We start from the raw sequence: 17599 nt of genomic DNA on the forward strand, positions 1-17599 counted from the left end.
CACATTTCTGCGTCTGCCTGCCCTGTATGAACTTTGGAAGGTAAGTTGGCATTTTGAGGATGTACTTGAAATCAAAGTAAAATGCAATGCAAGCAATTAGGGCAAACATGTTTTGGTTACATTAGAGATTAAGTGTTTTTAAATAATTGTTACTTATACCGGACGGTAATTGTGTTTAGTTTATGCTCAGCCAGGGTCAGGCCTAGCACCGATACATGCCCTGATTTCCCTCAGTGCTAAAATACTATTTATTTTCTTCTTGTTCCAACGGTGTCGTGGTGAAACGAAGCAGATGTACAATCAGTGTGAATGTGTGATACACTCCATCCTATGATTCCTATCCTTATGAGAGGTTCCAAACTACATGAAACTTGTGTAGGCCGAGGCTGTTTTGCTTCGCAACAACATCGTGATCATGATTTAACATTACTGAACTCATCATGTCTTATTGTCTTTGTGTCAAACGCTGATTTTGTTTTTTATCCATGTTTCTCCGTAAGCCATGACAAAGCCCAAGAATGCCGCATGTCAGTGTGGACAGCCAAGAAATTCTGTGACCGGTGTTACGTCCCAACCGGGAAAAAGAAGGGAAAAGATTTCCAGGCAGAGCAGTACGCTGAGAAAATTAAGAAATACAGGAACGCCAGCAGAGTTGTTGCCTCGGCCCATAAAATGGTAGGCATAATGGCTTTTTAAATTGTACTTTTAATAATTAACGTTTAACACGGTCTTGTATACAGTTTGGTACATACAATGTGAGTGAGTAAAATAAATTTGTTATGTTCCTCATTAAAGAAACATTCGTGGGCAGGGTCCACTACCTGGTCCTCGGTGGTTCCCAATTATTGTTCTCACACCAAGGACCCCCAAATTGAGACTAATCAGCCCGCGGACCCCCCATTTGAAAACATGCCAGGGAGTCAGCATTGATTCTCAACCAGTTAAATTTGAAGGACCTCTAGTTAGTCTATGGACCCCCATTTAATGTAATTTCTATCTCTGGGACCCCCAATGTATATTGTAAAGTCAATGTTAATTTAACTGTAAGTGTACAAATGGACAGTTTGGTTCCAAACTATCATTTAGCTGGGGACTCCCTCAAGGACCCCCTTTGGGAACCACTGCTCTTGAGTTGCAGGGGGTCCCCAGCTAAATGATAGTTGGGAACCAAATGGGTATACTTATGGGTCTGTAACTCAGAGTGTACAAATGGACCTGTTCGCCACTTGGTTCCATTTGTACACTCTCAGAGCTACATTAAGTCCCAGAGATAGTAATATTTTACAGGGGTCCTGGCCTAATGAATGTCAAACTGGGGATCCTTGAAACAAAAATGGTTATTGTCTTATTGGGGTCTGTGGGATAATAAGTGTCAATTTGGGGACCCCCGCTACAGATTAAACTTGTTAATAGATGTCATGGATACAGCACTATCACTATCAACGTGTTGTTTAACTAGTGTATCTTTTGTTTGTTTACACAATATATTTTATATTCTTTTTTGGATATACAAGATCTTAATATTTTGTAACTGTATTAATATATTTAACCAATTTCATTAATTAAATACTTCACCTTGGTCTACTCTTATTTCTCTCCACACACTACTGTGGAGTACTAATTCGTGTTTATATCACACAAAGATATGGCAGCTCCCCTGTAGTAGCTTTGAGGACTCCCTAGGGCTTCCAAACACCCTGTTGAAAACCTATGTTCTTGAGAACACTTTGGACATCGTTTCTTATGTGCTTGAAGATACGGTGTGCAAGGTAATTACTCCTAGGTTATCGCTGTCTAATTATAACCTTTTGTGTACTTGTAGGTGAGCAAGCTTCATGCCCTCGGATACCATCCAATCCTCTTCATTGGGAGGAAAACGGGGGTCAAAAACACAGTGAATGCTGAGACCATAACCAAAATATGTCCTGGAGGCGAGGGTCCAACCAAACCCTTCTTAGAGAAGATGACCAGGGCATATGTGCACGTCATAAGTAAGGCACAATTCAATTAAATTGATTTTGAGGGTGCTGTGGGTGTGCTGTCATTGTTGGTGACTAGACCGGTGCCAGGCTGTACAGCATTTTCTATGAAGTGTGTTACATAATCTCAATGTGATGTCATGGAATCTACAGGTGAGGGGACTTGGGCTCATTAGGTCCACTGGTAGAGCCTGACCAGAACCGTAGGTGCGCATCTCGTGCTTGTTCTGACTCCACTCCATGTGCACAGTGTGTCTGTTTGCAGTAGGCTCGGGTACCTTTGAGCATGTTGGCATGAACAAAGGTGGTCTGTAACTAGTACCAGTAAGACGCCCCCTAAAGGGCGAGGTCGTGCATACATACACACGTACAGAGACTTGGTGCAGTTATAGATTGATAGATATACATGCTGTAGTTAAATCTGTTGTGTATTGTCAAATTCATCCCTTTCATCATACTTTCATATTTAATTTGCTGCGGTTTGCCTTCACACTGTCATCCACAGCAATTGGAAACGCAGCAGGGGGGAGATTTATCAGTGTGTTCCATTCAAAAACTAGCCTACAGTGAAATCTATGGGATTGCATTCCCACCTGCACTGAAACAAAATCAAGTGCGATTGGAAGCAAAGCGAAACCCCCATTTTTGGGTGGAGTAGAATGCGGTTCTTTGCTGCACATTAGGATTCAAATGAGCCTTCACACCTGCCAACTGAAGCAAACTTTCGGACAATGCGCAGCAGGATTCGTTTTAATCACAGTAAAGCTTTCTGGTGTGAATGTCACCTAAGTGTGTGGATCACTCACATCTTGAGTTTGACCAGATGAAGAGCCTTGGCTCGAAACGTCTTCAATAAATAAACCTTTTGGAGCATATGAGTGTGCGGGTTCCCTTCTCTTTTCCTGTTCTACAGTATATAACATGAGAAATATTGACCACTGGGATTTAAGTTCATACAACCTCCGTTACAGGCGAGTCTCCAGAGCACCCACCTTCACCCAGATCCACTAACCCTGAAAGTGGAGGGAAGAGGAACAAGAGGAAGCAGGGTATGTTGGTTTTTAAGAGATTTAAAAGTTGTATTCGATCACACTAAGGCACACTAGGGCATTTCAGACGACACACTAAATTGCTCTAATTAAGGAAGATACACCATCCAGATTGTAGTCACTAGAGGCAACATGGTATGTAAGTGGGCGACGGCGTCGGATGCTGAAGCACGTGAACGTCCAAAGGTTACTGTGCTAGATCCTGAAAGAGTGTTGCTGGGACAGAGAAAGGTTAATAATGTAGTATAAGTTTGGATATAACGGATGTTTTAAATTTACACTCAAATCAAAGATTAGGATTCAATTCCTGTTCTTCCCGTATAGCTGGATACACAAACACACCACATTGCTCTTCACCACGGGATGAATTGGTGACATATTTTGTGTGCATGTAGACACTGAATGTGTGTGAATTTGTAGCTCTTTCTGTCAAAGCAACAAAAACATTTGCATTGATCAGATCTAGCTTTCCTGGAGCCTTATTAAGTAACTATAAAAAACTGATTGCTCAATGACTTGTATAAGAGGAACACAGACTATATATTTTCTTACCTGGCAGATATCAAACCCTCAGCTTTTATTTTTACATATTTTTAGGCTGCCGAGCATGCTACAAAATGAACCAGTTAAAGAACTGGAAATGGGAGCGCGTAGTGGACCGAAGGACAACGGAGGTAAGTCATGTTTTTAGTTTGTTTATTAATAACGTATAAGCCTCAGTTGTTACAATGGCTAACACTTATTTTCTTTCTGTTTGTATGGGTGTCTGCCGTCTGTAGAAAGGACAAGAGGTCAAGGTCATGTGGCTGCCTTGTGCTTCATGGTAAGAACTCATCTCATTTTGGTCAGCTTTGGCTGTTTTCAGTGCACCTTATCATTATGAAATAATCTTGTGATATATGAAGTGATCTTACAGCTGTGCATTCATGGTGTTTTCAGTGGCAGGACGTGGGACGACACATGGGAGCCAGACGCTGCACAATTTTCTTGATCGGACTACTTTGTTTGAAACGGCAGAATTACAGTACAATTCAAGCACAACTCAATAAAAAAATGTTAACTGAGTGGACGACTCAATAAAGCCTCCTCTATACTGTTTTATAGTGTTGAATGTTTACACAGTACTGTATGTTCAAAGTAACTCAAGTTCAAACAACCGCAGTCTTGTGAGCACATGACTCTCAGTCCACAATAGTTGGCCTACCCATCTTTTGTTCTCTTTACTTTGTTTGAAATGCATTGTTTTTTGTTTCTGTGTCCTCATGTAAGTTTTGTTTAGGGTTCAATGTTCGGGGAGCATCTCTGCTAAATCTATTATGCTGATCTTCCCCCAGAATAGGATTTGATATACCTTTATTAATCTCAGACAGTTCAGATGAATATATTGTTTACCCTCCTGCTCAGCTCTTCTCAACGGGTGAGAGGAGTTTGCCATGCTGGTGTCCCTTGCTGTGTGTTCCCAAAATAATTTGGGATCCACTGCCCTATAGGAATCCTGAACCTGCTGTTGACACACTAATCAAAATATGGTTTTATTGCAATTGGTGTTGCCTATTTATTTCCTTTTAATTAAGTATATTATCATTAGTTGCCTTAGACTCCTAGTGTGTCATGCAATTTGGTTTATACTATAGTAGGTAGCAAGTTTACTTAGTGGTGTCAGTGACATGCATAATTATGTAGCCTAATAAGGACAGTTTTAAATATGTTTCATAATAACTACAGCCTGACTGATTAACACAATAGGTAGTAAAGTTTGTAATGCAATCATAACATGGCTGGGCTAAAAAACACTCATATTTTTCATTCAAACTGGAAGCAATGTTTTCCATTATGTAGAACATAAACATAATGAATAGCTATAGGCATATAAACCCATTATCTGATTCCCTGAATAAAATCATGTAAGTATTCACATTATGGTGGAATAGTGGACTATTCCATTTATTTCTGTCATTTACACTGGAGCTGAATTAAGTTATACAATAAAGAATCAATGTTTCTTTGTCTATACTCAGATGACCATGTAATGTGGCCAAGGCAAGGTCAACTAGTCTCAAGACAGACTGTTGACTAACTCAATTTCGAGGAACAACAGGTGTCGCTGTTTTCCTGTGGAATAAACATGATCAACAGATATTAAACTTAAATATTATACAGGTGAGAAAAAGCCTTGTGATTAATTTCTATAAAAAACAATAGCTACAGCAACAAACAATGAAGTGGTGGTTGAACAGCTTTTGTGTTATAAAAACTGTGGGTTGACTTGAACGCATATACATTAACGCTTCTAAAGATATCAGACGAGGTTGGTTGTGTGAGGCTGAGGGGGAGCGTTCATAGCAACGCCCATAGCAACCAGTAAGGACAATAAACTATATACCACGGCAAACATCGTGGTTCTAAAATACCCTCACTGAACGAAGGTTGTTATGATAAAATACACACAACTTGTTAGAAAGTGTTATCCAAATGCGTTTCAATGCTGAAACCATCTATAAATATCGCATTTACACTGTTTTGTTATGACAGATAGTCACGTGACTGACGTCATTCATCAAACAATAAAATAATTTGGTACTTTATTATCCACTCAAAATATAACTTTTGCACATGCATTGCACAACATTTGGAAGTGTAAAATCATGTTATTTTTTACACAGAGTGAAGAGATGAGGGTTGGATCACAAATGACTGTAGGACATTATTTTATATGTTATATCAAGCCAGTACAAATCATTACCCAGAATGCATCACGACTGCTCTCATAATAAATAATAGTCTTTTTTATTCTATTATCCACAAATAAAAATCTTAAATGACCTATACATTTAACAGAACTTATATTTTATAGTTGGATGTGAGACAAATCCTATTTAATTTAATTTAATGTAATTACGTTTCGACGTTTCGACACGAATTGGATTAGTCTTTCGCGCATGCGTACTGTGTTCACCATTGCTATAATGGGAGAGATCTAGCCGCGGCTGTGAAGCTTCCAAAAATGAAGCGGCAGGAGGAATTCAAGGCTTCATAATTTGAAGCATAGGGGGTACTGACAGATCTTCGAAAAAGGACGCGTAGGGTGTGATGACTTGTTGAAGAATGATGGCCAGGTCGTCTGGCATCGGTCCGAAGCTGATCTATACAGAGACAGCCGTTCCCCGTCGCTCTTAGAGAGCGCCGTTGTGGGGACGGCGATGGCCGGGGCTTCCGCGGCGTCCTCGTCACCGAGAGCCGCATTCATAGCGGCTGAAACCGCCGCAGGCTCAGGCTCCGGAGCTTGCTGGGGTTCCATTTCCCATTTCCGGATCGTCTCCACCCGCGTCGTCGGGGTACTCGACGGTAATCTGCATAATCTTGGAGAGCTGGAAAAACGTCGTCCAGCGGGAATTCCTCCTCCATCATGTCGCCCCACCCACGAGGGACGGGTAGCCACGGGGGAATGTTTCCCTCCTCCTCGTCTACGATAGGAGCCGCGGGGGAACTCTCATCATCATGGTCGATGTTGATAGCCGTCCTGCTCGCATTGCTCCTCGCACCCGCCGTTGAAGAATTGGCGGGCACGTGTTAGCCGCCGATTTAAATAATAGCCGCTCAACCCCGCACGCTTCGAGCATTTGCCCGGTGTTTCCACGGCGTCAATCACCGTGTTGAAGCCCGAGGCAATAGACACAGGAGTTGTGTTTATCCAGGCCCCACATCGCATGTGTGCAGCCGTCCATCAGGCAAGCTTTCTGCGGCACGTTAGTGGCACCGCGCTGGCGGCCGCGTGTAGCCGCGGCGGTCTCAGCCTCCTGTGAGGACATGTTGACAACGCTTATTCAGCTGGGAAATGTCTTGGGGGAAGCCTATACGGCACACAAAGCTTTGAGTAGCTTTTTATTAGTCTCTAGGCGGCTTATACAGCACAGGCGGAGAAGCTAGCTAGCAACTTGTGCTAACGTGGAGAGGCTGATAAAGCGCTCTATCCTAGTGATGCAGCACAAACTTGTGTTTTCTGGAAGTGTGCTTATACAGCACAAACCTTTTTTCGTAGTGAGTCCAATATCACTGAGATAACTTAGCTGAACCTCGCGGTACCGAGCAAGAAGATACCCGTCCTGATGAGGCTAAAACTTTAAAAAGTTTAGATCAGAAAGTTACGTTTGTCAGTGATACTAGATTGACTGTTGTTGCGCAGAAGAGAAAACGGAATAATGCGCATGAGCGAATACGTGCTATTATGCCCTCGGGCGAGGGGGCACGTATTACGTCATGCCGCAAGAGTGGCCCATTCTCTTGGTTTTAATAGAATGTGAGTATATTAAAGTACTTCTGTTGTCCATGCCCAAGATTGGACGCGTCCCCTAGCGAACTGCCGAGCGTTAGATCTTCATATAACTCAGCTCCACTGGTTCATTGATTCAACGTTTCGATCACTGGGATCTTCTTCAGGAATATTGATTGGTTATAACCCATTTAGACCTGAGGATGATTCTACAAATATCTTCTAAATCCTGACAGTTTTCTGAAAAACCTATGTTTCTATGTCAGTGGTTCTCAAACTATTTCAGGTCAAGGAGCCCCAGAATTATATGTAATTGGCCGCCAACCCCCATCTGAAAATATATTGTTCCAGGGACCCTCCCAGAAACAAAGACTTGAGTTAAAAATCTTTTCATGATTTAAAAAAATAGCAGATCTACAAGCTCGTAGCTATGAGCTATGAGCTTGTAGATCTGCTATTTTTCAATAGCTAAAGCATAACATAATGCTTAAAACACCAAAAGGGTTCCCGCTTAGTAAAATTATGTCATTAAAATATAATTTCTGTTTTCATTGACAACACACGAACAAGCGTTGTGCTTGCCTCTGGAGCTGAGAGAATGCAGTGTAAGATAGAAGATAAAGTCTATGAAGGTGTGTGAGCGATGTGGAGCTTTCATCAACTCTGGTTAAAAGGATGATAGGCCCCAGCGAGAATTGAACTCGCGACCCCTGGTTTACAAGACCTGTGCTCTAACCACTGAGCTACGAGGCCCTGTTTATCTACCGTCATCAATGCTTACAGTAGACCATATTGTACCTGGTGTCAGTCAATAGAAGGGAGGGACCACACCCAAAGTCAGATACCAGCCCAGTGAACCATTGTTCCATGCACAGCTGTCACCGTGTCACAAATTTACCCAGGAAGATGATTCATTCATTTTGTGCCGCATCATGTGTCACATTTGAAGTCGGTGTCGCGAACGGTTCTCGAGTTGCGTGGATTGGAGACGTACACACAGAGACTTGGCGCATTTATAGATGAACAGTTTTATCCAATCCAGTAGGCAGCGGTTCTCGTAAACCTTGGATCTCTTAACCTGCGCCTTGGATTGAAATTACTAATATATTCGTCAATGGCTTTCCACATTGACCTGTTAAACCTGCGTTTTATTGCATTGTCTTTCCCTGCAATGTCTTTCCCTAAACACGCTATTTGTTTTATGCGTTTAATTTGCCGTTGTATTCTGTGTGTCTGTGGCAACAATGGAATTTTGATTAAAATGTCCACCACAAGCCAGCATGACGATGACCCCAGATTGCAAGTGATCCTTTGGACCCTTATTGGATCATGAGTCATTGTTGTCTGTCATTGTAAACTGATTGGATCATCAGACTTTATATGTAACTCTGAGAGTGTTTCTATTTCTATGTGTGAATTGGGAAACTAGCTCTGTTATGGTTACAGACAAGATTGTCAATATTTAAATACCATATTGACAATCTGGTCTGTAAACTATGGCAACACATTGGCTTTTTCTACCAGAACAGAGCTTCCCAATTCCATGTAGGAATTGTTTACATTGCCATGGAAGCAATATAAACAGCACACACACCGTATTCTGTGTGGACTTATGACTTCATTGGTTTTGAATCTTTTATTTTGCATTGTTCAGATATGACTTCTGGTCTCCTTTGTTTTTGCTATAATAAACTAGGTTCAAATCTGCCAACTGCATGCTTTGCCATCATTTGAAAGAGTTGCACATACTACCCTCACCCAAGGCAGCAGTGTCTACATACTGTGCATACAGCTGTCTTGACAGAAGATTTGAATGATAACATTTACATCAATTCAGTGATCACTATAATCCATCCTCCTCTTCCCTCATGGTCGTCTGGTTTGTGTCCATTGGGTTCTCCGGGGTCAGCGCTGGAGCACTCCGTTAATCTATTGGTACACAGACAATTCAGTGTTTTAGATACAAAAAAAAGAAAAGATAAGACAATATTAAGACCATACAGGGTCCCCTGGCCTAGTGGTCCAGACACAACGCAACATATAGGCTCTGGCCTGACAGCATTTTGCGAGTTCGAGTCCCGTTCATGACAACCTTTTTCTGTGTGTGTCTGTAACTGTAACTATCAATAAAGGCACAAAAGCCAAAAACAACTCTTAAAAGAAAACAAATATTCAACAAGGTGCTCTTTGGTACAACTGGGTGACAGAATTGATGCAAAAAAGACGAGCAAGGCAATGCAATGCATTGCATTTCCAAAGGTTTAAAATGCACTACGCGTTGCGGCTAACTGCCTTCTATTATAACTGCCTTCATTAGGGTGACTGTTTTAGACACACACCGGAGAAAGGGGTCCCAAATAAATTGTCATGGATAGCAGTAAATCTAATTTCAAATTCCAGATTTAAAAAATAACCGAGTCATCTATTAAAGGACCACTTCAACACTTTTCAACCTATCTTCATATAATAGGGCCTCGCTAATAATCATGATACAATGGCACCATTTTGTTCTACTCAGTCTGTGTCTCATAGGAGGGCTGTGGGCAGTTGAGAAACCGTCCTCCAGTGATATCATCATTAGGCAGGATTCGTTTTACAAAAGTGTTTAGATTTTCGTGGGAACGGTGGCTTCCATTTTCACAACTTTTCAGGACTAGAAAGACTGCAGTTTCTATTGTATTCCCCATCGATGATGTCAATGGAGGATGAGTTTTGAACTGCCCACAGCCCTCCTATGAGGCACAGACGAGTAGAAAGAAATAGACCTATCCCAAGCCCCTCCACAAACTGCTATGGTCCAATCACAGCAAAGCATAACATGGGTTAGAGCCCGGTTTGTCTAACCGTTAGACAATCTCTCCACCAATAGTTCTCCTATATGACAAAACATTGTTTTAAAAATGAAAGGCCACGCACATATTTTTCCAGTGCATATGGCAGGCCTTGTTGTTGTATTTGGAAGAGATTTTGAAGGTCTAGTTCCAAAAATGAACCAGCATTTAATGTGTAAAATCCATGATATTTACGTTGGAATGAATGAGCCTGGCTGGAAAGTGTCCAAGTGGGAGTGGCCGGGTCTTAGCTATAGGTCAATTGTGCCGTATATTCATGATTATTAGTGAGGACCTATTATATGAAGATATGAAGATAGGTTGAAAAGTGCCGGTCCGGGGATACGAACTAGCAACCTTCCAATATAAAGACTGCTCCGCAAACCGTTCGGCCACCTCTGCCCCAATGGGAACATATCCACTTTTGTGTATTTTTATATGAAAAGTCTAATGCTTTTCTTTTCCTGTGGCAGATTTGTCTGGTCACCAAATACCACAAAACTGTGAACTGACTTCCAGACTTTTACGTGTAACAAAGTGTCTAGTTGACTAAATCAACTGTAGATTTTGTCAACAAAAAATATTATATTTAGTCAACTAAAACTACACCAAATCTAAAACATTTCAGATGACTCAAACTAAATGGAATTGTATTTAAAAGACAAAATGTGCTGTCCTCAGACAGAGCACAGCAGCACTCTCAGACACTACTAACTGTGTCGTTCTCTCTGTGACAAGTTCTGTCTCCACGCTGTGTTAACTTCTTTAACGCTCGTATTTCTTTATGTAAGATAAAGAATCCGATGTACACGGAGAGCGAAAGAGGACAGTTGCAAAAGCCCGCATACAATAATCTTACTTGTTGCTGTCATAGCGATAAGCTAACTAGCTAAAGCTATCAACAGTGAACACAATATAGCTACTAGCTAGCAAGCTAACGTTGCAATCGGTTGCTGTGTGTGTGTGTGTGTGTGTGTGTGTGCGTGCGTGTGTGATTCTGGATATTAATAATACTACTAATAAAAATAATAATAGTTTGAGTAGGCTGGCCTTAGACAGGATGCACTGAATAATATCTGAATAGATTATCAAACTTTATTTATTTTGATTTATTTTTTATAATTATAAATGATAAAGATTATAAATAAGTATATTTTTGGAAGGCCTTGCCCATCGGACAAGGCCAGCTCAGCTGTTGAAGAAAATGTCAGGGAGCACAGTGGTGCGCTTGGTTGTCTGAGTGCAGATGGGTGTGAGCGCTTTGACTAATAGTGCAGGGCGAGCGCATAGGCCACGCCCACATCATTAAAACACAGCCCCAATCGCCCGGCTCTCCACTCGGACCCAGGAAGCCTCGGGCCCCCACCGGAGCCAGGCCCGAAGCCAGCTAAACCCACGACCCGGCTCTCCATCCGAACCCGGGCACCCACTCTTAAGCAACCCCCCCCGGGAACCTTCACAATCTAATACCAGGTGCTGTGAGCTTTTCATTGACGCATTGGCTACTGCCATCTGCTGTATATGGGCCGTACCGGCCACCACTGCCTTTGCTTAAGGCCATACCACCCTGAACAAGCCCGATCTCGTCCGATCTCGGAAGCTAAGCAGGGTCGGGCCTGGTTGGTACTTGGATGGGAGACCGCCTGGGAATACCAGGTGCTGTAAGCTTTTTCATGCCGGCATACTGAATGAGCAACGGTCATTCATGAATGGCCATGCAAAACACTAGATCATTGTGCACCACTAACCTTTTGCCCCCCAAAGCGCATAGGCCACGCCTACATCATTAAACCACACCCCCAATCCGACAGGCCCCGCGTTCAACCCGGACACGGCAAGCGTGTGCGTGCGCGCGCGCGCCGTCAAGCGCTTGACCGGCGCGGCTAGAGGCTTCGCCGGCCGACGTGGCAAGCGGGTAGAATTACTCGGGTCTCTCTTCATGACGAATAAGCCTTTCGCCTTTTACTAAAGACTTCCGTGGAGAGGGACGTTCATGAGTTATGGCTATTTTTGGAAGGCCTTGCCCATCGGACAAGGCCAGCTCAGCTGTTGAAGAAAATGACAGGGAGCACAGTGGTGCGCTTGGTTGTCTGAGTGCTGATAGGTGTGAGCGCTTTGACTAATAGTGCAGGGCGAGCGCATAGGCCACGCCCACATCATTAAAACACAGCCCCAATCGCCCGGCTCTCCACTCGGACCCAGGAAGCCTCGGGCCCCCACCGGGGTGCCAGGCCCGAAGCCAGCTAAACCCACGACCCGGCTCTCCATCCGAACCTGGGCACCCACTCTTAAGCAACCCCCCCCGGGAACCTTCACAATCTAATACCCGGTGCTGTGAGCTTTTCATTGACGCATTGGCTACTGCCATCTGCTGTATATGGGCCGTACCGGCCACCGCTGCCTTTGCTTACGGCCATACCACCCTGAACACGCCCGATCTCGTCCGATCTCGGAAGCTAAGCAGGGTCTGGCCTGGTTAGTACTTGGATGGGAGACCGCCTGGGAATACCAGGTGCTGTAAGCTTTTTCATGCCGGCATACTGAATGAGCAACGGTCATTCATGAATGGCCATGCAAAACACTAGATCATTGTGCACCACTAACCTTTTGCCCCCCAAAGCGCATAGGCCACGCCTACATCATTAAACCACACCCCCAATCCGACAGGCCCCGCGTTCAACCCGGACACGGCAAGCGTGTGCGTGCGCGCACGCGCCGTCAAGTGCTTGACCGGCGCGGCTAGAGGCTTCGCCGGCCGCCGTGGCAAGCGGGTAGAATTACTCGGGTCTCTCTTCATGACGAATAAGCCTTTCGCCTTTTACTAAAGACTTCCGTGGAGAGGGACGTTCATGAGTTATGGCTATTTTTGGAAGGCCTTGCCCATCGGACAAGGCCAGCTCAGCTGTTGAAGAAAATGACAGGGAGCACAGTGGTGCGCTTGGTTGTCTGAGTGCAGATAGGTGTGAGCGCTTTGACTAATAGTGCAGGGCGAGCGCATAGGCCACGCCCACATCATTAAAACACAGCCCCAATCGCCCGGCTCTCCACTCGGACCCAGGAAGCCTCGGGCCCCCACCGGGGTGCCAGGCCCGAAGCCAGCTAAACCCACGACCCGGCTCTCCATCCGAACCCGGGCACCCACTCTTAAGCAACCCCCCCCGGGAACCTTCACAATCTAATACCAGGTGCTGTGAGCTTTTCATTGACGCATTGGCTACTGCCATCTGCTGTATATGGGCCGTACCGGCCACCACTGCCTTTGCTTACGGCCATACCACCCTGAACACGCCCGATCTCGTCCGATCTCGGAAGCTAAGCAGGGTCGGGCCTGGTTAGTACTTGGATGGGAGACCGCCTGGGAATACCAGGTGCTGTAAGCTTTTTCATGCCGGCATACTGAATGAGCAACGGTCATTCATGAATGGCCATGCAAAACACTAGATCATTGTGCACCACTAACCTTTTGCCCCCCAAAGCGCATAGGCCACGCCTACATCATTAAACCACACCCCCAATCCGACAGGCCCCGCGTTCAACCGGGACACGGCAAGCGTGTGCGTGCGCGCGCGCGCCGTCAAGCGCTTGACCGGCGCGGCTAGAGGCTTCGCCGGCCGCCGTGGCAAGCGGGTAGAATTACTCGGGTCTCTCGTCATGACGAACAAGCCTTTCGCCTTTTACTAAAGAGCTTTTCATTGAGCCATTGGCTACTGCCATCTGCTGTTTATGGGGCGTACCGGCCACCGCTGCCTTTGCTTACGGCCATACTACTCTGAACAAAAGATCCGGGCCATTTCTCTCTGTTTTACCCCTGCCCTTATTGGCCCCCCAAAAGCGTGCGGTCACCCATTGGCCCGTGAGTTCCAACCTCTTGGCCAACGGGAGATTGCCCCTGTGTTCCACTCGCGTTGCCACGTCTGCTCGTATCAAGCCTGGCTTCGTCCACAAGGCAGGTCGCTGGTTTCCGCGGCAAAACATGGCAACGACCCAGTACCTCTCACAATGTTGTGATTTCTCTGCATGCATGCAATTAAAATGAATGACCACTAGGTGTCGTCAATGCACAGCGTCTGATCAATAGTTGAAATGTCAATTTTGATTGATTGATTGATTGATTGAAATATTTATTAACAGTTTGCAGAATTACAGTACATTTCAAGCACAAACTCAATACAAAGACTGTTAACTGTGAGTGGACGACCCAATTAAGCATTACACTTTTTTACAAGAGGGTCCACCTTGTTCAATTCATCAAAACATTTAGAGACAAACAAATAGACACTTCTATGTAGTTAAAGCAACAGAGTTAAGCAACAGAAACAACAATGGTAGTATTAAATCAAATGTAAAATTCTACAGTGTAAAGACACCAATTTAATTATAAATAAAGTCTATAATAGCTGCCCTCTTTGAGGTTGAATATCTAAGAATATCAATTTAAAATGTATTATCCATTTCTTGTTTTCCACTTTATTGTGATTTTAAATGATCTGGTTTCTTCCCTTCATCTTTGAACCTTACTTACCTTTGAACTGGGACATTAGCAGATCTACAAGCTCACAACCATAGTACGGTTAAATCAGATTTAGCTAGACTATTGATGTATAATTTGATATTTTATGACTTATAACATAGGTCACATTGTCATAAATCTGGTGTAGATTAGGTGTCCAGGAAGCTAGGCCTGGGAAGATCTCACTCCAGAGATCTCACTCAAAGAGACCCATTGGGCTCGATTATGCAAGTCATATAATATTACATATAATATTACAGTAATATGAGCTGGGGGCGTGAGGTATGTCATATTGCAATTTTAAGCATGTTAAGAAGCGCTTTCGACACCCCGTGGAGTGCGCAAAACGGCCTTGAATTAGTCATGGGAGTGTTTAAGGCGTGTTTGAGAGTTACCCAATCAACATGTCCGTACTATTTTCTTTACCAGTCAGCTGATGTCACATACGGAATGCTCACTTTGGGGATCGTTATATTACATTTCTTCAGGCTGGCACCATAGAAGACATGACATATATGACTTTGTCACATTTGGGTTAATTATTCCTATTGCACTGCATGCTGTCACCTTCATGCCTCAAAATAAGTTGTTTCTATTGAGAAACACCAGTAAAATTATATTTTAATTGAAATTATAATTATATTATATTTGAAATGAGTAATGAGTTGAATGCGTGGTGCGTATGCCCGTGATGCGGTATGGTCCCGTGATGGTATGGTCTTCGCTCGTAGCATTTTATTGAAGAAGACTTGAATCGAGTGTGATACAGCGTATGAAAGCAAACTTCCCAAGGATTATGGATATGTTTTTGTTTTTTTTTAAGGTTGAGAAATGAAAGAATTATGGCCGTTTCTAATCTCAACATTCACAATAAAATGACGCAATAAAAAGACGCTGTTGCCATGTCTCAGAGAAACAAGTAAATAGGTCTATAAAAATAATCCCAAAATAAGCGCATATAACAGGGGTCTGTAACCTATTTTAAATGAAGTGCCATGTTTTTATTTTCTAGATATTGAGTCTGCCATATCCAGATTAATTTTAATGACACCACATTAAAATAAAAAACATATTTTGATTGTCCACAAATATAAAGTTCTTACATCTTTTTAAATATTTTCTTGCACATTGTTATAATGATCATTATATATCCGCCTGCAGTCAGAGTTCATAGTTTTAATGAATGAATGTGATGCATTGTGAGCTGGTAGATCTGCTATTTTCAAAAGTAATCTTGGAAAAATGTAATTACATTTTTGTATTAGTCCTTAGTTGGGCAAATGCATTCATCTGGGGATCCTTGACATGGGAATGTGCTGTGTGAGGATCACTGGTTTAAACAACATTAGGAGAAACCTTTAGAAACAAGAAAAGCAACCACAACTACCAATATTTACAAGCAACTTTACAGAAAAAGAAGCCGCTTATAATAAACAGACTTGGCAACACTCCAGCAGCGTCCCAGAGCCGCTCAAGTGTAAAATCAAACAGTGCTTTTTCTTCTTTTTGCGTTTATGAGGTGCCTAGACCCACGTCTAATCGTTATGCGCAGGTCAAGGGGCTTAATAGCAAATTGCGCAAAGCGAAAATAATTAACATATGGACACTCCCACAATGCTAAAATATTCAGCAACGTCGTATTCCATATGTGTGTGCGTTCAACACGGGACGATAAGGCTTTCATAATACGATTGTGCGCAGAGCGAGGCCAATTTATGTATTACCACATGGTAAAACGCACCTTCAAAATCCAGCCCATTGTCTCTATGATCCACTCAAGGAAACCCATTGTCCATATGACTAAATCTTAATCACACACTGTCTGTTGAGTTTATTTCAGGTACAGAATTTACATACAGTCTTAGAAATGGCCTGTGTAAACAAAGCCTTTGTTCCTGATGCTGACAGCACTCCAGAGGTTGGAGACAGTGTCTTATCTTAAAAGTAATGTAGTCTCAAAAACTGCAGTCTAGAATATATATAAATAAAATATCGACAGAAATGTTCCAAATTAAAATCGATACCTTATTGGCCCCTGGAGAAAGCCCTGCTGCCTTTAAATATTTTCCAAACACCTTGTTGGCCGGGAATCGAACCCGTGTCAACTGCTTGGAAGGCAGCTATGCTAAGCACTATACCACCAACGCATGAGATACAAGTCCTGGGCACCTCTTTGCAGAGGGACAAGGTCATACAGGAAAGCACAAAATGTTTAAGTCTAGAATTATATCAGTTTGTCCTTCCCAATTTGCACAAGTCATGGCATTTGACCATTGCAAATTGGCAGGGAAACTCTTGCATGAATAGACAGTGTATTGCATTGGCCGGGAATCGTACCCGGGTCAACTGCTTGAACAGCTATGCTAACCACTATACCACCAACGCATGAGATACAAGTCATGTGCACCTATTTGCAGAGGGACAAGGTCATACAGGAAAGCACAAAATGTTTATGCCTAGAATTAAATCAGTTTGTCGTTACCAATTTGCACAAGTCATGGCATTTGAACATTGCAACTTGGCAGGGAAACTCTTGCATGAATAGACAGTGTATTGCATTGGCCGGGAATCGAAACCAGGTCAACTGCTTGGAAGGCAGCTATGCTAACCACTATACCACCAACGCATGAGATACAAGTCATGTGCACCTATTTGCAGAGGGACAAGGTCATACAGGAAAGCACAAAATGTTTATGTCTAGAATTATATCAGTTTGTCCTTCCCAATTTGCACAAGTCATGGCATTTGACCATTGGAACTTGGCAGGGAAACTCTTGCATGAATAGACAGTGTATTGCATTGGCCGGGAATCGAACCCGGGTCTACTGCTTGGAAGGCAGCTATGCTAACCACTATACCACCAACGCATGAGATACAAGTCATGTGCACCTATTTGCAGAGGGACAAGGTCATACAGGAAAGCACAAAATGTTTATGTTTATAATTATATGAGTTTGTCC

The sequence above is a fragment of the Protomyctophum bolini genome, assembly GCF_963924005.1.
Source record: "Protomyctophum bolini genome assembly, chromosome: 6".
In the NCBI taxonomy this organism is placed as follows: Eukaryota; Metazoa; Chordata; class Actinopteri; order Myctophiformes; family Myctophidae; genus Protomyctophum; species Protomyctophum bolini.